The sequence below is a fragment of the Lissotriton helveticus genome, chromosome 7 (assembly GCF_964261635.1).
Source record: "Lissotriton helveticus chromosome 7, aLisHel1.1, whole genome shotgun sequence".
NCBI lineage: Eukaryota > Metazoa > Chordata > Amphibia > Caudata > Salamandridae > Lissotriton > Lissotriton helveticus.
Genome location: NC_136068.1, coordinates 1100879966 through 1100900862, shown reverse-complemented (window position 1 = coordinate 1100900862; position 20897 = coordinate 1100879966). Strand labels below are relative to the sequence as shown.

Below are 20897 nucleotides of genomic sequence, written 5' to 3'. Positions count from 1 at the left end.
CTGCAGAATTTGGCTAGCTCCTCGTGAGAGATAGCTGGCAGGCAGGTGAGCCTGGAGCCCTCGAAAGGGGCGTAGGGAGAGTTAGTGTACTCTGGAAGGTTATGAGTGAAGGAATTGTAGATCTTCCTCACCTTATCAGTAAAGAATGTGGCGAGGTCTTCGCACTGCTGCGTGGAAGAGATGTAAGAGGCAGGCTTATCTCGGACCAACTGCCTTACGTTCAGACTTGATTTTTAGATAATTAGCTAGCATTTTACCAGCTTTGTTTTGACCCCCATGAAATGTGGACTTAATTTTGAGCAGGGTATTACAGGCTTCAAAAGTGACAATTTTATTAAGTTCAGTTTTAGCTACAATTAGATCCTTAAGGGCAGTCGAATTTATAGTAGTGAAAAAGCATGTTCTAGTCCTTTAATGTTTAGCAACAGATCCTTATATTTAAGTAAATTTAATGTCTTCTTTTTTGAAACATAAGAAATGGTGAAGGCTCGAAGAGCAGCCTTAAAAGCGTCCCAACTATTGGAAATGGAAGTGTCAGAGGGGTTGTTAAAGGCAAAAAATTCATTAATAAAAACAGTGACTTCCTTTATATAATGAGTATCTGATAAAAGAAAAGTGTTACATTTCCAGCGATTAAATTTAGAGGAAGCAAGGGAAAGATCCAGGACAGCATAAACAGGTGCATGATCGGAAATGAAAATGGAACAAATTTCAGAACTTTGAATAGAGGGGAGTAAGGGTTTACTAACCAAAACATAGTCAATTTGTGACCTAGTACGATGCACATTGAAAAAAAAGTGTACTCGCGTGAGTCAGGGTTACAAGTTTTCCATACATCATATAACGGACATGAGGTAATGGCAGATTGGAACAATTTGTGAGTCTTATCTGGTCGGAATTTACAAGAGGATAGTCTGTCAGAGAAGGGATCCAACCATTGATTAAAATCACCTGCAATTACTATGTTGGGACAATCTATAGAGGACAGGAGAATTTTGATGTCATTCCAAAATTTGGGACAGGACGAACAGGGCCATAGATATTTAATATGACCAGTGTTTTATTTTGAATCACAATCTTTGCCATTACCCAACGACCATCATCATCATTCTGTGTAGATAATATTTGAACAGACAAAGCTTTGTAAAACAGTATAGCCACACCCCCCTTTTTGTTAGTGGTAGGAGAAAATACAACTTGGCCTACCCATTGCCTTTTTACCTTAGTCGATTCTACATCATTGCAATGAGTCTCTTGGAGGGAAACAATTTGAGAATTAAGCTTAGATAAATGGGACAATACCTTTTGTCTTTTAATGGGATGACCAAGACCTCGGACGTTCCACGAGACAAAAGTACACATGGAGGAAGGTATTGAGGATGGGTAACAAATGGAGTAGAAACACTTCAAGGAAATAACTAAAAAAGGAAACACAACAAGGAAAAACATTACAATGGGGTGGCTCGTCCATTATATCCACCACAGAAAAATACAGTACTTCCAAGACAAGAATAAGCGATAATGAAAAGCATCGAACCAAAAAAAGAGAATGTTGAGAAAAAGAACAGGAAACGAAGATAAGGATAATAAAAATAGACCAAGAAGAGAACAAACGTGAGAAGGAGGAGATAAAGAATGGATAGAGAAAGAGGAGCAGGAATGAAAAAGTGAACAGATCAAGGCAAGAGAGCCAGGTCTGAGGAGAGAAGAAAAAACAAGATAGCGGGAGCGTAGAGACACCGATGAGGAGGCGGTCCCCAGCGAGCAACACAGATGAAGGAATGGAACAGAACCTCAAGAAGGGAGAACGTACATTGAGAAAAGAAAAAAAAAAGAAGAGAAAGGAGCTACAGAGGAGAGATATAGAACAAACAACTCAGAACAAACCAAACCAGATAAATAGGCAAAATGAAATAGAAATATCAAATATTAGTGTCCATGCCAGAAGGAGTGATACTCTGCAAGAACGAATGGAGCTTCTGAGGGTCATCGAAGGAGCGAGTACGACCATTGTGAGTGATTTTACAGAAACATGGGTGAAGGATGCCATATTGGATATTCAATTGTCTCATTTGAGGTAGAAGATTCAAGAATTCTTTGCGACGGGCATTCGTTGCAGAGGAAAGGTCTTGAGAAATAAAAATATTATGACCAGACCAAATGAGACGACGTTTGAGTTTGGCATCCTTCAACACAGTCATCAACTCTGTAAATTCAAGAAAAAGCATAATAATACCACAAGGTTTAGAAGCATTAGGATGAAGGCGACCTAGACGGTGGGCTCTCTGAATATTAAGAGGTTGTGTTGTAGGTTGAAGTTCCAGGAGATCCGTCAGAAATTTCTGTAGACAGGGCACCATGTCAGGACCCTCAATATTTTACGGAAGACCATAAAGGCGTAAGTTGTTCCTACGGTTGCGCTTTTCAAGGTCCTCAGTGTGAAGTTTCAGCTTGTGAATCTCTTGTTCCAACATAGGGATCTTAGAGGCAACATCTTGAATATCGCTGACACGCTGTTCCAAATGCAGAACTTTGCCTTCCATAACAGCTCATTTTCCATCAATTTGAGTAAGTTTGGCATTAGTAGTAGACATAAACGGTTGAAGGCCACGAACCTCCTCCAAAATAGAGTCCAGAACAGGATTAGCAGATGAAGTAGGAGACGGCGGGTCATTTTTAGATCTTTTTGACTTAGCTCCATTGAGAGAGTGCCTCGAATTGCCAGACTCGTGCGCCATGTTGAGAACAGAGGGAGAAATCCAAAAGACAGTCAGCCACACAACTGGATCAGAGCACACACCTCGTAAAAGTACAATGACCAGAAATGTAGATAGACACTTACGAGTCAAAAAGTGTAAGCACGAATAGTCTCGCTACAAAAATATGTAGGAACAGTAAAGATAGGGCAATCCCATAAGACTTAGGCGGCAAACAGGCACATAGTGGTGATGAGTATCAAGTTAGAGCCGAAGACAAAATGCCTGGGCGAGGAAATAAAGGACATTCATAAAGAAGAACATGACATCCTTGATGAATATAGCTGGTAAGTAGACATAAACTTCATTAACAAGTAGGTTGTGGCAATTTGGAGGAAAACAACATTGTAGGAGCCACAAAATAGCAAAAAAATGGGCATTCACCCCAAAATACAAAATGGCGGCTGGCAGCACTACATAAGGAAGAGAGCAGAGGCATCTGAGGAGCAAAAATGTCATCAAAAGCAAAAAGTCACCGCGGTTTACACCACATTGGCAGAAATGATGAGGGAGTGGTCACGCGATAAACTTAAGGACAGTGAATGCTCCATAAAGCAGGAACAATAGCCTCAAGCGGGTATAGGAGAGACGCGGGCTCGGCGGCACAAAATGGCGGCCACCCGCATCTCGAAACGGAAAAAATTACCGGCAGTCAAGAGGTGGCTCAAACAGGTCGGCAGACAGCCAACAAAGACGTCTTCTAGATCACGGCATGATCCGTCACTCAAAACGCCAACTGGAGTCCTCCGTAGCGCCGGGTGGGGTTCACTATCCTCCTCGGAAGCTCGCCGCACCACGGAGCTCAGCGAGGAGATGCCATCCCTCGACGGCGCGTAAGCCACACCCCCTATTCAGCATATGTTCTAACCTGCTGATGTTGTTACTGCAGACCAACAAAAAGGGTCCTCCATTGGAGAGCTCATCACTACAAGAATCCAAGACAAGAACACCAAATAGTTCATACTGAATAACTGAAGAAGGTGTCTAATATCTATTATCAAGGTTGAAAAGTACTCCCCACATCAAAAGGGGATATCTTAAAGCATTTACATGGCATAGCTCTCAGTTGTTTGTCCCATTCATTACACACCCAACATGACTTTTTCAAGGCAGAGCATGCCATTGCTTCCCTAGATTTTAGCATGCATCACAAGACCACCTTTAAGTCTCTGATGCCACTATCAACTTTAACCCTTATCCAGCCCACCAAACATTTCAAGCACATGTTTATGCTACTCATTTCCTCTGCAGAAAGCACAAATAAAATATGAAAAGTTATCCTGTGCTACATTGTGTGCCAAAAAGGTGAAAAATGATTTGAGTGTCTTTTTAATAAAGGCTTTGAATCTGGTTGTATTTACTGAGACATCATGAGGGCCATTTATGGGTAGTCAAGAAAAGCATCTGCTAACCCTAGATTTCACTGTGGTACCAATGACACTGATGTTGTTATTCTTGGTTTCAAGTTTTATCAAAGTAGTACATGTACACCACGTAAACATGACAATAAATCTTCCTTATTTTATGTCATTTCTACTCCTTGCCATTCATGTTGCCCATCAGTTACCGTTACGTTACCTTTGTCATTTTGACAATTTGGCATACCTGAGCTTTTGCTCAGATCAACCATAATGTGTATTGCCCTTTATTCACCACAGGAGTGAAGTTAGTCTGGGTGGAGGGTTTTATGAGGCTGCAGATTCGAATTAGGGTGAGTTGACACAGCAGCACTGAGCACATCTCTTTTATGGAACAAATGTTTTTATTGATTTAGTGGATCGGTGCTGTCACACCTGAACACAGCCATTTGCCTACAACCACAGGGGACGGCGGTTAAAAAAAAGATCTGCCATATACATATGTATCACAGCCAATTGGTAGTCAGGCGATTCTCAAGGCCAAGTATACCCGGCAGGGAGAACTGAACATTAGACAATATATGCTATATCATGCTGTCCCACCATAATTTGCCAACAGTAAATAAGAAAAACCCACCCACCCACCTACCCCTACCATGAAATAAAAAGGAGAAAAGAAGGGAAGGGGAGGGGGGGAACCGTACCAAATGCACAGAAATGTGGGATGCCCTGCAGAGCCCGTTGGAACCCACCCAAGCCTCACTACACACTCAAGTAGGGGCCGCTATGTCTGGAGGAGGAGGAATGAGTCACAGCACCTGTAGAAGTTTGGGGCAGGTGACCTCGTGCAAGTCCTTTGTGAACATATTTATAAAGGGGGTCCAAAGTTCAACAAATTTCTGGTAATCCTGGTCCTGACTCAACGTAAGTCGTTCCATGGCCGAGATCATCCAGAGCCTTTGTAACCAGGCCGAAAGGTACCGCACCGTCGTGGTACCCCAGTGGATAAGGATCGCTTGGCGCGTCACAAGCAGGGCTAGTGCTATCTGTCTGCCTCTAAGTGATTGTAGCGGTAAGGTGATTGGATAGGACAGTCCTTGTAAAGTGTAGGCCAGGAAGCGGGGGATTTCAGTATCAAATGCAGCATCAATGTCATTAAGCACCTGGTCCCAATACCTTACCAACCGCAGACTATGCCATAAGAGGTGTGAGAGGGAGCCCGTCAGGCCACAGCCCCGCCAACATTCTTCGGTGTGGTTCTTGTCCCAGTGGTGTATCCTCGCTGGCGTGAGGTACCAGTAAGATGCTACCTTGAATGCAGATTCAGTACCCACAGTATTGTAAGCTGTGTGGTGAGCCTTATAGTAAATGTTGTCCCACTCCTTATCTGTAAAGGCCCATCCCAGTTCTGCTTCCCAACTAGCCTGACCGCGTGAGCACCTCCCTGTCGCGCGTGGAGCCAGCAAGGCATAGAGTTCTGAGATAAGATGTTTATCGTCTGACTTGTGTGCTGTCCATTGCTCGAACAGAGTGAGTTTACGTGAGATGTGGGGAAGGAGGGCCGGGGTAGTAGCCCAATGGTGGAGCTTGAGGTAAAACAACTCATCTGTCAGGGTAAGGGAAAGGTCTCAGCAGACCCGATCAAATGGGATGATGCCCCCAGGATCAAACAGGTGGCCTAAGCGCTTGAAGCCAGCCTCTCCCCACCGCTGGGCAATGGCACTCCTACATCCCGGAGGGAACTCTGGGTTGTCTATGAGCAGGGTTATGGGAGAGGGGAAGGTTGTCAGACCCCTCAACAATGCCACCGCATCCCATACTTTTATTGTTGCTGCCGTGACTGGGGAAGGATAAAGGCCCCAGAAACGGGCACAGCGGGAGAGCTACAGTTCACGCCAGATGTTCACTCCAGCCACGGCCTTGCCCATGAATGTCCAATGCTTCTCCGAAAGGGGTCGATTCCATTCCAACGCATAGCGCAAATGTGCAGCCTGGAGGTATCTGGAGACCAAAAGGTAGCTTTACCCCCCTTCAGTTTTGGGACGTGATGTGCAATAGATAAACACGCCTTCTTATGACCCCAAATGAATTGGTTTAAAGTGAGCTGAATATTGCGCAAACATTTAGGCGGCGATGTCAGCAGGAGGGTCTGAAAGAAGTAGAGTATGCGCGACAAGATTGTCGTTTTGACCGCCGCCAAGCGCCCAAACCAAGACAAATTAGGCTTAGCTCATCCCACCAATTCCTTCTTCATCTGTGACACCAAGTGTGAGTAGTTAAGCACTAACATGTGTGGAATCGAGGGCGTCAAAAGAATGCCTCAGTAAGGCACAGGATCATTGGACCAGTGTAAGGGGAGGGACTGTTTAAGGGTTTCCGCCTGGGCTTGTGGTAGAGAGAAATTAAGGAACTGGGATTTCCCAAGGTCAACCTTAAAGTCCGAGATCCGACCAAATGAATCGAGTTCATCTACAAGTGCAGGAAGCAAGGTGGACGGCTGCGCGAGGGAGAGGATGACATCGTCTGCGTAAAGGCTTATTGTATGGGTCTCACATCCAAATTGGATTCCATGGATGGCAGGATGGTCGTGAATTTTCTACGTGAGGGGTTCCATATAAAGTGTAAATAAAAGAGGCGAGAGTGGGCACCCTTGCCTCATACCCGGAGCTATCGCAAAAAAAGAGGAGGACGTACAGCTGACACTGACAAAAACCCGGGGAGCCCGGTAAATGCACTGTACCCATTGGATAAAACGGGGGCCAAATCCAAAGCTACACAGGACGTAGCAGAGATATGTCCAGCATGCTCTGTTGAACGCCTTTTCGGCATCCACCGTGAAGAGTATCGCAGCCTTTTGGGAGCGGTGGACAATATCAATTAGTTGGAGAAGGCGTTTGGTGTTATCGTTACCTTGGCACATGGGAATGAATCCCGCCTGGTCCGGATCTATCAGACCTGCCATCAGGAGGTTCATCCGGGCTGCGAGAATCCCCGTAAAAAGCTTCAGATCAACATTGAGCAGCGAAATCGGGCGATAGGAGCTACACTTCTGAGGATCTTTGTTAGGCTTGAGGATCACGGAGATCGCCGCCTCCGACATTGAATCCGTCATGTCCCCATAATCTAAGAAGGAGTTGTAAAGGCGCGTTAAGAGTGGGGCAAGTTCATGACAAAATGTTTTATAGAACCAGGCAGGGAAGCCTTCGGGCCAGGTGATTTGTCAGGCTTCAGCCGGGAAATAGTGGAACTCACTTCGTCCAACTGAATGGGGTCCTCTAGCTGATCTGCCTGTGCGGGAGGGAGGCGAGTGAAGTTGCTGGGCTCTAGGTAAGCTTGTGCATCAAGGGATTCACAAGCATCTGCGCTGTAGAGAGACTGGTAGAAGCGATGAAATTCCTCAACAATCTGGGAGTCCAAGTGAACCTCATCACCATTGGTCTAAGTCAGATGGGAGATATTCCCTGCTATTGTCCTAGCGCACAATTTTCGAGCTAACATTTTCCAACACTTGTCACTTCCCAGATAAAATCTGTGACTGAGGTGCTGCAGCGCAAACTCCGCTTTATCCAGGTCCAGGCGTTTGAGAAGCATCCTCTTCTTTTCTAAGGAACGCCAGACTCTCTGAGCCCCGGTGTATTTATGTATCGCCTCTAGTTCCGCAACTTCCTTCGCAAGGTCTGATCGGACCTCCCGACATTTCCTGTTGTCCGCAGAGGAGATAACAAGAAATTCTCCGCAAATTACTGCTTTGAAGGTTTCCCAAATGGTAGGCTGGGACGCCTCCCCATTATCGTTGTGTTGGAGATAGTCTAAAAGCTTGGTGCGCACGTCTTTACCTATGTGAGGGGAATGCAAGAGGCCTACACGCAAGCGCCAGAGGGCAGGAATGCGCTCAATCCATTCCGGATTCAGGAATATGGAGATGTGTGCGTGATCCGATAGAGAGCGGGGAGCTATTGTGGAGTCACTGACCCTAGGGAGGAGCGTCGGAGAGACCCAGAACATATCTAAGCGTGCATAGGATTTATGGGCTGCAGAGTAGTATGTGTAGTCCCGGAGATCTGTATAATGTATGTGCCATATATCATGAAGGCCATTATCGGCCATTCATTGTTTGCCTTCTAGGGAGAGAGCACCCACCTGGGAGTAGCGCTGGCCCGATCCATTGCCAAATTGAAATCCCTGCCTATCACTAAAGCAGCGCCTGGGGAGGAAAGACCCTCTGATGGATATTAGGTGCATAAATGTTGAGTAGTGTGAAAATAGTAGATCCTCATTGAATTTGAAGCGCTAGAACTCTTCCTTTGAGCTTGTACAGAATAGACAGCACTTTCACCCTCAAACTTAGTCCCAAGCAGGATAGCTACCCCATTCTGCTTTGTGGAATCAGAGGACCAGTGTTGATGGGGGAAGCGCCGCTAGCGCATACGGGGAATGTCTTTGGTAAGCATGTGGGTCTCTTGTAGGAGGCATATGTCTCAATCAGACTGTTCTAATAAAGAGAGAATCGCTGTTCGTTTTGTAGGGTGGTTAAGGACCCTTACATTGAGGCTGACTATCTTTAGGCGTCTAACCATGGCGGTGAAGATTATTAGGAGATGGCCCATTGTGGGTGCAGGGAGCGAAGCATGGACTGTGGGCGGTAGGGAGTGCAGACTCTCGAGTGTAGGGTGTGAGCGCAGAAACAGGTACGGGCCCTCTACAGAAAAGGCAATAAGTACTGAAGGAAAAACAACCCAAAAAAAATCAATCCCAACAAGAAACCGTAGACAACAGTTCATCTGGTAGGCATAGCCTAAAGGGAACATGGTCCTAGGAAAGACCATAGTGTAGGAGTCCTGAAGAACCAAGAGCCGCAGAGGGGCAGCCAATTGGATCGGGAGAGGTGGCCAGTGGATCCTGGGGCTGTCACCCCTTGTTGCATCACCATCGTGATCCAATCCCAGCAACTCCTGAGCCTCCCGCAGCGAGCGGATTTGACGTACCCTCCCTTGGTACTTAAAGTTTATTCGGAACGGGTGGCCCCAGGAATATGGTATGTCTTTGTCACGAAGAGAAGAAATGACCGCTCGGAACTCCCGTCGCTTGGCCAGGGTGGAAGCTGCAAGGTCCTGGAAGAGGGCGGGAGAGGGTTCTTGGAACTGTATCAGCTGCATCGGCCGGGCCTTGCGTAGGATCTGTTCTTTGATCTGGAAATCGCATACACACACGAGGATATATGGTGGGGGCGCATTCTCTCCCCTAGGAAGGCCCACACGGTGTACTCGATCCATCTGGATTTCTTGCTGACCGTCTTCTTCTAGAACATGTCTAAAAAGGGCCAGGACGTAGGTCCGCAAGTTATCTCCTTCTGCTTTCCAGGGCACTGCACGAATGCGGATATTATTCCTCCGTGAGCGGTTTTTCAGATCTTCCGCATGTGCCTGCAGATCTAGGTTCTGGTCCTGGAGCTGCAGCACTTCCTTCTGGAGTTGATGAAGATCGTCCTCTCACGTTAGTTCATGCTCTTCAAGGACCGCCACCATTTCGCCCACTTCAGCAACATCCCGCCTGACTTCTTTGAGGTCTGCTGTGGGCTGTCCTTTAAGATCCAGTATCTCCTCTTTGATGGCAGCAAACAGCTCCATCATGAAAGCCTTTGTGGCCAGTTCATGCGCGCCTTCCAATTGGCCCGGTGCTTGGGAGCCTGCCTGGGTGATATTGGAGGTGCCAGCTTGCTTAATTAGGAGGTCCTTGAGGGTCTTCTCTCTTCGAGCTCGGCCACTACCTTTGTTCCCAGGGCCAAGCGGCAGGCCTCCTATCTGTACCAGGAGACCAACCTCTGATCGCTCTAGAGCTGGTGGATACAGGGGTGGCAGCACCCAGGCTGGTGTCTTCGCTTTGACTCTTCGCAGTAGCAACCAAACTAGCCCCTAGAAGACCAAGTCATCGTTGTCGCCCGGAAGGCCCAGCGTTAACTTGCGGTCTCCTCAACGTGAGATCATTGCGTAAGCATAGACTCGACATATTCGAGCTGCTTACGGAGAGAAAGTTTGACTTATTGTTTCTCACGGAAACATGGCTGGACCAGTTCTCCGACTCTGATATTATTGAGGCTATGCCTGAGAAATATTCTATGGTCAGGCAGGACAGGCCAGTGGGGAAGGGAGGGGGAATAGCGATTATTTTTAAGAGGACTCTTGGATGTCTACTGGAGCCCACCCCGATCGCTGAGAGTGAGGCAGGAGCATTCACCATACAAGTTAATGGGGGAATGACGATTAAAGGCTTTCTTATTTATAGAGCCCCTGGGTCCTGTACCAAGTTCAGGGAGAGTCTGTTAGAGAGCGTAACAGAGGCAGCGCTACGTAGGGATAAATTCCTCCTACTGGGAGATTTGAATTTGCACCTGAATAGCCCAGAGGATAAAGGAGCGGAGGAGTTCTGCAGGGACATTCAAGCCCTTCAGCTTGAACTCAAGCTCTCAAATCCCACGCACCGGCAAGGGCATCTTTTGGACCCGGTTTTTGCGAACTGGGGAGGGGTTGAGGTCTCCACAGTTGAGCCAATCCCCTGGACAGACCACTTTTTGGTGGTATTCTCCATAGATAGCGCGAAAGCCATAAAACATACTCAGGCACCCTTGAATTATTTAAGGAGGAAGTGGGCAAAATTCTCTGTGGAGGATTTTAATGAAGCATTGACAAGGGAAGGCCAGCCGGGTGGTGAGGATATAGAATCGGCGGTTCTCAGCTTGAATAAGCGCATTACACAGGCGTTAGATCAGACCGCTCCACTCTGCCGTACATCCGCGTGCGGCCGCAAGGAAAGATCAGCCCCATGGTTTAGTGGAGAGCTACGGCGGACAAAGGCGGAATGTAAACGAGCTGAAAGAGTATGGAGGGTAACATATGACACGCAGGCCAGGGAACTGTTTCTAGAAAAAAGGCGGCTCCATCATAGGCTGATTAAAAAGTCGAAGGCGGCCTTTTATGCAGGGCAAATCTCGGGGGCAAAAAATTCGGCCAAAGAGCTCTTCTGCATTTACAAGTCTTTGACTACTATAGACTCGTCTGCAGACCCAGAGAGTTGTTCGACTGAAACATGTGATCGCATCGCCGACTACTTTTCTACTAAAGTTGAGAAAATTTACTCGACTTTTTCTAACCCCCTCCCCGCAGGGGTTGAGTCTGAGGCAACATTAGAGGGCACAGAGATTTCGGGGCTCCTCACAAGCTTCAGCACTCCCCCTCCGGAAGAGCTAGTCAGGGTTTGTCTCTCAATAAAATCTGGCTCCCCGTGAGACCCGGTGTCCCCTAAACGGTTGGGGGACAGCCTGGAAGTTCTGGAGCCTTACATTAGGCATGTCCTGGAGACCTCCTTTAAGTCCGGTATGGTACCCAAGGGGTGGAAACAGGCAGTGGTGCTTCCGCTCCGGAAAAAATCTCACATTGGCTTTGAGGTGCTAGAAAATCTGAGGCCCATCTCACTCCTGCCTTTTCTGTCTAAAGTAGCAGAGAAGGTGGTTAACACCCAAATTATGGCATATGTGGAGGAGACGGGACTGCTTCATGCCACACAATTCGGCTTCAGACCGCGCCACTCTACGGAGATGGCCCTTCTCATGGCCACAGAACATCTGAGACAGGGTGTAGATGAGGGGCAAACTATGGCCTTGATCCTGCTAGACCTCAGCGCGGCGTTCCACACTGTAGCACATTCCATCTTGCTACAGTGTCTGAACAGAGGTGGCATCGCTAGCACTGCGCTGAGGTGGATCCAGGCATTCCTAACGGGAAGAAGCTTTCGAGTGAGGCAAGGCGATTGCTACTCTAAAGGGATCTCTTTGGGCCAGGGAGTGCCCCAGGGCTCGTCCCTGAGCCCGACCCTTTTTAATCTATATGTAGCGCCTGTTGCCTCTATTGTAGAGAGCCATGGCCTTCGAATGGTATCTTACGCCGATGATACGCAGCTGGTCATCTCCCTGTCGCATGCGCCCTGTCTTGCTGCGGATGGCTTCCGATCGTGCATGAAAGATCTTGCCGATTGGATGGCCAAGAATTGTCTAAAACTTAACGGCAGCAAGACAGAGGTGCTGGTGGTGGGGAGAGCCCAGTCTGCCTGGTCGTCAACGTGGTGGCCATCCTGTCTAGGACCAACTCCCGCCCCTTGTCAGGAGGCAAAAAATTTAGGAGTATGGTTTGACGCGGGCCTTACTTTTGGGCCCCAGATCAACCGGGTGGTAGGCGTGTATGTTTTGGGGTCCTGAAAAGGATGAGGAAAGTCCTCGACTTACTGCCGATGGAAGCCCGTCAAACCCTAGTACATGCATTGGTGACCGCAAGGCTGGACTATGCGAACCTGCTGTACTTGGGGGCACCGGGGAAAGCTGTTGATCGCCTTCAAGTGCTGCAAAATGCGGCAGCACGTTTGATCCTCAGGTTGCCCAAAAGGGCGCCCTCGAAGGTGGCCCTGCAGAAGCTACATTGGCTCCCGGTGAAGAGCAGAGTTGAATACAAGGCCCTCTGCACCTGTCATCGGATTGTGAATGGCAGGGCACCTAGACCACTGCAGAAACTGATCGAAGTTTATGAACCTGCCCGGGCGCTTAGATCTGCGGGTGGGGGACTGCTGAGGATCCCCAAAGTGAAGAAAGCTCGTATGGGAGGCAGATCCTTTAGGTATTTAGCGGCATATCACTGGCATAAACTCCCAGTAGACCTACGCCAGGAACCTTTAGAAACGAGGTTTCGAGCTAAACTAAAAACCTACTTCTTTGTCAGATAACGGTCTGCCTGGTAGCTTAACTTCCCTGCTATCCGCCTCTCCCACTGTCAGCGCGGGGACACGCCGGTGTGCGTAACTCAGCGCTTTACAAATGCCCCTATTATTATTATTATTATTATTATTAGCCTGCCAGGAGGAGTGAGCATGTGCGATTATAGGAGCCCGCACGCATGATAATCTTTCTGGTCACCCTCCAGTGAGGGGACACAACCACCCACAAGGCCTCCAGGAAGCTGCCTGCGCTAGGGAAGCTGCGGTGGGAGAGCCAGGCGGGCCTTACCCCGGAAGGAACCAGGGCCTATGCGGAGAGGAGTGAGGCCAAAGTCCAGGTGAGATGTCTCAAGCGGTTCTCTGGGGCCACTGGAGCAGAGAGGAGGTGACAATGCTAAGGTAGGGGTGGCAGCCGCTCTGCCGACAAAAAACCAGGCCAAACTAAGATGCCAGGAGGAGAGGCATGGCCCAGCAGGTACCGAGGCTGCCTACTGCGCCGACTGTCCGACGCCAGGCGGGGTTCAGAGAGCTAAAGGAGACTACAGCTGTCTGGAGGTAATCCGATGAGGGCAGTAGGCTGCAGGTCACGGCGCTGGGCGGTGCGCGTCAAAGGCTGCACTGCGGAGGGCCAGGGAGCATTGTCCCATCCATGTTGTTTGTGTCCAACGCACAGGGAATGGGGCTGCAAGTCTCTGTGCCTGGCCGCGGACAAGGAGAGAGGCGCCAGCAGGGCACGCCATTACTTAAAATGGCAGGTGCATCACATACCTTTTCAGAGTCCGGTGCTGAGATCACACGGCCCGCCCGCTGTCAGGCTCCCGGCACCCCGCAGGCTGTTCAAAGGTCGGGCCGCAAGTCCGGAGGGGGTTCCGCAGTGAGCAGTTCCAACACCTCCACAGTGCCTGCGAAGGCCCTGCAAGAAGCAGCGGCGGCCGCCTCGTGTCTCCCCGTAGCTCCTGCCCCTCTCTGGAAAACACTCCGTCGGAGGCACCAGCGCGCCCAGGAATCAGGGTCCCGGTAGCATCAGCGGATGCACAAGATGCCCACTGCTCGTGCCCGCAAGGAAGAGACCAGTGGATGGGCAAAAACAATGCTATTGAGCCGCGGTGCCTGAGGGACAAAATAATACGTCCGACCGATCCGCCATCTTGGCCACGCCCCAGCACATCTCTTTTAATTATAATGACTTATTTTATTTTATTTTTATTTATTTATTTAATGCATTCTTACAAAGCGCGGACTTTACCCGAAGGTGTCAGAGCACTGTACAATAGAACCAGTTACGTTACATGAGAGAACTGTTACAGGAATGGAACAAATAAAAATAGCATGCCATAGAATTAAAGCGACGCAGGCATAAGGCACACAATCTCAAGCACAGCAAGCACAGACTGTACAAGCAAAAATATGAATATAAATTGTTGGGTCGGGCCCTAGGCCCTCATGCTAATAATGAGTGAGACACAGGACACACTGCATACAGGGGTACAACTGGCCCAGAGCACGTGCTCTTGGCCACTTTTATTAGAGCTGTGTCAACTGACCAGTGACATCAGTGGTGGGTGGGTGTTTAGTGTAATTACATTGTTAGCACTAGAATGCTAACTGACTCTGGGGCACTGCATCCCTCCCAAAATTGGTAAAAATCAAACCAAACGGAAAAAGTCCAAAATCCTGTGGGGAAAAGAAAATACACAAAAATGTAACATTGGACTTATGTTTTCAAACGAGTCTCTTTTGCTGCTTGCAGGCCACAAGCAGTGTAGTTCCTGCATCCAGGACCAACAGTTCTCTGTGGCACAGTTCGCAGTTGTTCGGCAGGTTCATTCTTTGTCTGTGCCGTCTGGACGCTGTTCTCAGCCCTGCTTTTGCTTCGCCCAATTGGTGATGATAGAGAGATGGATGACATAGGTGTTGACTGTCTTCTGGCTTTTCTTCTCCATTCTGGCTTCGTGATGTTTCCGGGCAGACTTCAATGTTGTCTCTTGGCAGGTGAAGAGAGTAGGTGCAAACATCCTTCTCACTAGGATGCCCCTCTCGCCGGCGTTCTTCTCTCACCAGATGTCCGGGAGGACCTCTATGCCAGGTTTCCACTGGACTGGTGTTTTCGGTCGTGTTGCTCTACCATAGCCTTCGGGCCGTGAGCAGGGTGCTCCACGAGCCTCACCGTTGTGTCTTAGTTCCACCTGAAAGTTGAGTTGTAGACTCTTTTACTTGCTCGCAAAGCTTTCATTCCCGTGGGTCCTGCAGACGCGCATCTGTAGACCTGTCTCCCGTGCGGGACTTGCTGCCACCAGAGTGCCTTGAGGCCTCTGCTTTCTGGGTTGCCACGGGCTGGTGTGAGGTGGTCAGTTCCTCAGTTTCCGGGTGCCTGAGCAGTCTCGCCATCCAATCTTCCGCTCAACCCCAGAGGTAGATGTCGCCAACAGTCTAACTGGTTCTCTTCGGCTATCGCCATGTGAATGGATGGCTCGTAGGTAGATGTCTTTGATCTGCGCTGCCGGTGCTCTTGATAGGCCTTGTTCTCCAACGCACTCAGGTGTTCCAGTGCCTGTCCCCTTCCTTCTTTCCGCAGGGGCGGCTACTTATTGCAGTGGCAGCGTGCCACTCTGATTTCTCCTTCCTTCTTCTTGCAGTGGCAGTGTGCCACTCTGACTTCTCCTTTCTTCTTCTTCCAGTGGCGGTGGCCACTCTGATTTCTCCTTCCTTCTTCTTGCAGTGGCAGTGTGCCACTCTGGTTTCTTCTTCCTTCTTTTCTCAGTGGCAGTGGCCACTCTTCTTCTTCTTGCGATGTAACCTGGCCCTGTCTTCTTTCATCTTCTCTGGCCAGGCTTCCCCATGCAGCGCGCGCACTCTGCACGTGTCCTCCTGGTCTTGTCCTAGTCCTAGGACACTATCTTCTTGTCATTTAACTACCAGGGTTAGCGTCCCGACCTTCACATCTTCTTTCCGTCGCCTCCGTTAATTTGTGGTGTTGAAGTTCGTTGGTCCATGTTCACGGACCGCGCCTTGGCAGAACTCCTTGGACCTCGTGCTTGTCCCTTCTGCCGAGGTCTGGCAGGTAGGCTTCGTGGATTCGACCATCTGGCTGGTCGACTTCTTGGTGCGGCCATCTGGCTGGACGGATTCGTGCTTTGTGACCAGGCTGAGTGTTCAGGTTGGTCTTCCATGCTGTGGGTTGTCGGCGCAACCATTTTTCTTTCATCGCAGTTTGCTTGCTTTGGTGCGCAACTGGGTGCGCTCTTCGGGTGTCCCTTGTGGTTTGCTGCTTTGGGCTGGTGCAGTCTGCACTGCTGCGCATTCGTGTCATACGGCTTTGCACTTGCTGGTGCCGGGTTCCAGAACAATTGTCGGTTCGTTAGGGGGTGCTCCTACTTTTGCCATACTGCTGCAGCTATGACCTGTGGCCACTAGGTATCGCTGCGTTCTCCTCCAGCGTGGCGTGGGTGCTTCCGGAATGTTGCTTCTGGAGGGATGCGACACCACTCCATTTACCTTCTTCTGGTCTTGCTTCTTCTTTACGTGGTTGGTTGCGACCCTTTGGAATTTCCTGCGTGGAGTGGCTGCACTCCTGAAGCGGTTCTGGGCCTTCTGGAGCGTTTCTGGGGTTCTGTCGCATTCTTGCGCTTCTGGCGTGCTCCTGCGCCGTCGCCTTTTATCTTCTCAGGCTGTGTGGTGGCTTGTTTGCGTTCCGGTGTAGCAGTGTTCTTGCGCACTCTTCACACGCTCCCAATGTCTTTCTTTCCTTTCTCCTGGTGGTAGGTATCCTTCTGTGACGTGCTGTGGTAGTGTTGCCTTTCTTTAGTTCCCTTCTCTTTGGGAGTATCAGCAGGTGGTTCTCTATCAGTCTCTGGGCATCATATGTGGGGCTAGGCACTCCTGTCTGTGTGTGTATTTTTGCTTGTCGTAGGCTTGTTTCTTTCTTATTCCCTGCAGTGCCGACAAAGTCCACTAGATGGCAGAGTTGCATTCGACTTCGATCCAGCAGCAGCCTTCTTTACAGGTAGACCTTCTTCCCGTGTTTGTTTTTCCTTTTCTTACAGCCGGATTCTCCCGGGCTGTACCGGGGCTGGAGGCAGAGCTGATCACCAGGATTAGGACACCGCCTCATCTACAGGTAAGTGTCATCTTTTGTTCAGTCCAACATGGGGGCCGGAGGGCACAAGTATCATGAGGCATTACTGTGTCCATTGCGTGAAGGGGGTACAGACTCCGGTCTCTTGGAGAGAGTGGGCAGGGCACTTCGGAATTCCTGCCGATTGCATGCGGTAGCTTGTACCGCCGCATTCACGGTCCTTTATTTCTATTTCCGTGGCGCTGGCCGCTTGCAGGCGTTTCGTTCCTCTGCCGGGGCTCAGGAGGTGGGGGCACATTTTTTTTCGCCGGCGGCGGCCATCTCCCTCCTTTTCTTTGCCCTCCCTGCCCGCCAGCCTCATGCAGTCCTCGCGCGGGCAGGGAGGGGGCTGGGGGCCATGTGTGGTCGTGCGGGGTAGGCACCCGCCAGCTACCCTTTTTCCGGGCAGCGTTGGCTGTCACTTCCTCTGCTCCTTGCAGCAGGTAAACCGGTCCTCGTTGCTCCTCCCGCCCCTCGCAGCACACCCGCCTTGTTTCGCCACGGGTCGTGCCGGGGTGGGGTGATGGCGCTGTGCAGACCAGCCGTGGGTGGGCTCCGCACCGGCTTGGCCTACTCGGGGTGCTATAGCTGGCACCAGTGCTCGCTGGTGCAGGCGGGGCAAAATTTTCTCCTTACCGCAGGTGAGCTTCGCTTTAATTATTCGGCACCCGGCAGCTCTCCACACGCCGCGGGCGCTCCCCTTTCAAGTTCATTCACCCCGCCGCTGCAGCCTCACATCACACACGCTGTGCGGCGGGGGACAGGGGACGCTGCAGGCAGGCCGCGGGTGGGCTCCGCTGGCCTTGCTTCACCACATAGTGTTCACTGTCTGCCGCATTGCACTCGGCAGGGCGCCATGGTCATGCGGGTGGGCTCCGCCTTACATGTCCCGGGCGGCGCTAGCAGGCGGCCGCCATTAGTACCGTCTTGACCCTTGCGGGTGGGCTCCACTTTCGGGGTGCTCGCAAGTGTATGGGCTCACCTTTGGCCCACGGGCCTATTTAACCATGCGGGTGGGCTCCGCGTTGGGTCCTCCGTGGTGGGGTCAGTGGCGGCCGACGCAGGTGGGCTCCGGTCGGTCCGCTTATCTTCTTGAGGCACCGCCACGGCAGGGCGGACCACGGCAGGCCGGAGAGGTGCGGGGCGGTCACCTTCTCATTTCCCTCCAGGCCCGGGGCTCGTCGCACGCCCCGCGGGCCTCTCGGCGGCCGTCTCCTTTTCCAGGGGGTGTACCGTCGATGCAGGCAGCTCTCATCCCCTTTCCCATCAAGTTTTCTTTGTGCTGTGACACGCTGGGCACAGCTCCGTCCTCGTCGCCATTGTAGGGTCGGGCCCTAGGCCCTCATGCTAATAATGAGTGAGACACAGGACACACTGCATACAGGGTACAACTGGCCCAGAGCATGTGCGCTCGGCCACTTTTATTAGAGCTGTGTCTGACTCTGGGCACTACATAAATGACAAATTTTACAATGACTAAAGAACTTCCTGGCGAAAAATAGCAGGCCATCGAATCAAAACAACGCAGGCAAATGGAAAACAAAATCAAACGCAACAAGCACAGGATGTACAAACAAAAATATAAAAATATGTGACAAATTTACAATGACTAAAGAACTATATGGTGACTAGTTTCTCCTCAAATGTATTTCTTTGATTTCTGTCTCCTTTTTTGACAGCACACATTACTCCATATGTGCAGAATTTATTCTTAGAGTCACTAAAATCTGTAGTGAATTAGTTCAAATTGACACCCAATTTCTTGCAGGGGTTTTTAATGCTAAGGTAGGTCCTTACAGAAACCAAAGAAATAATGGAACAGGATTTGGCTTAGTTGATCTCTCCAGTTGTCACTCAGTTCTAAACTTGTGATTTGAATGGCAGGGTATATGAGACCCGCAGTGAAGCAGGCATGAGAACAGTCAATTGGAGTTTGTAGCCAGGTCTACATTCTTGATGAAAGAAAAGTGTTCTCACATAGATCATCCAGTACTAAATGTCAAATGCTTAAAAACTACGGCTCTCACTTAATGTCATATCTTATAAGAAAAGTATCAAGTTTTCTATTAAAGTTCACAAATTGTATACACTGGTAATACTTCCTTTTCATCTGAATTGCTGTTGATAAACACTGAATCCCACATTATATTGAACAACTCCTGATGGAGGTGGCAATATAATTAGTGGGGTATGGTTGGAGAGAAGCCCTTACATGCCTTTTAGTAGGAACATCCGCTGATGATTCTTGTGTAGTCTAGCTTAGCTTCAAAACAGGATTGTGAAGAACATACATTCTACATATCAGACAAGAAGCCAAGACACTCCTGGTTTGATGAGAATTGTCGAAGGCCATCCACTCAAATTCTCACCATGTAGATCCAAGAGAGTTGAGGACTCAGAGGTGTTGCCACAAGTAGGGAATTAGTAGAAGTAAATGAGAACAACAAGTACAGTTATGGAAAAAATGGATGCTGTCATTTCAGAAAAGGATACTGAAGTATTCTGGAAACTGAATACAAGCGAGTGAATCTTTTTTTCAAATGTGTACATATCATCTTTTGCTCTACTTACATTTGGAAGAAAGGATTAAAACATTATTTCTCCTTTCTTCTATCTTTGAGGTGAAATGAGTGGTAGAAAACTGACCAGTGAAAGTGTCCAGTAGTGGCATAAGAACAGAGGACTTGTATGTGGTCAAAGTCTTTTTTCTATTGTATTGTTGTCCATAGTTTGTCACTCAGGCCAGGCTCATACTGATAAGTTGGAATGTTTATGATTCCCATCCACCAAAAGACTGTTTACAGCATCCTTTGAATTACAGGGCCATTTAGCCTTCCCTATTTGCCTTCAAAACTATTTAACAAGATTCACCTAAAGAAGCTGGAGGAATGCATGGAGCATTTGGATGATTTATCTGGAGCCCAGGCAGCTTTCTAGGCTGCTAGTCTTGTTTTCGACTTTTTGTTTATTATGCAGTCACTAATAATGCATTGCACATTTTTATGAAGGATCCTATGTCTGACATTCTTAGATTTAGACATATGATTCAAGAAATTCAATGGGGATATCCCCTGGCCAGTTTTATTTAAAACTGATATTGAGCCTGAAGTAACTCATGCACTTTACTTTCCATATTGTAGCAGTATTGCCCAGTTAGAACTTGGGCCAACAATTCAGTTTATCATTTTTGCAGTAATGAAGTGTGTGTCTTTCGCCCCCTTGTCATCTACTCTATTTGTTAGTAAACAGACACATGACTAATGGAAAGTGATAGGGCAGTGATAACAATGCATGTCTGACCCTCCATATTTGGTGGAAAAGACCAGAAGGAGAGTATTATTTGCTAGAGAGTCATGTACTTACTTCCATTTTGCATCTATGTACCTTCCATGTACTTGGATCTGTTTGTCTGTTACTTGTCTCCTGAAAAAGTATATCCAATGCACTACCCTATTTCTCATTCTGTGCCTCTATCAATATCTTTAATCTACATATACTTATCTCCTTTATGTATCAATATACTTTCAATGTACTTATGGATCTATGTATTTATCACGTTCTTCTAATTTAGCATTTCCAATGCACTACCCTATTTCTTAGCCTATACTTCTCTCAATATATCTTCTAGCCCAACCTTCTGACTCATCTCAAACTTCTTTCCAATACACTACCCTATCTCTCATCCTCTACATGTATCAATATATCCTCTACATCCACTCTCTCATTTATCCCAAACCCCATACCACTCCTATGCCCCCCAAAATAACCCTTTCTAGACTCTCTCCTCTCTACCCCTACTTGCATCATCTGACACCTCTTTCACTATACTGATCCCCTAAAACAAATCTTTCTAAACTCTTCACTCTGACCCCTCCCCTCCAAAATTCCTTTTTACTCGCCCAAAAGCCTCCT

At 48.7% G+C, this 20897-nt stretch overlaps 1 long non-coding RNA gene across 2 annotated transcripts in view; it reads left to right on the top strand.

Annotated features, from left to right (window-relative positions):
• Positions 1-16879: 16879 nt before the first annotated feature.
• Positions 16880-20897, top strand: part of LOC144767253 (uncharacterized) — a 190979-nt gene continuing 186961 nt past the window's right edge. For both annotated transcript variants that reach the window (XR_013598122.1, XR_013598121.1), the window contains exon 1: positions 16880-16988. This is a non-coding gene — a long non-coding RNA (uncharacterized LOC144767253). The remainder of the gene's footprint in view (positions 16989-20897) is intronic.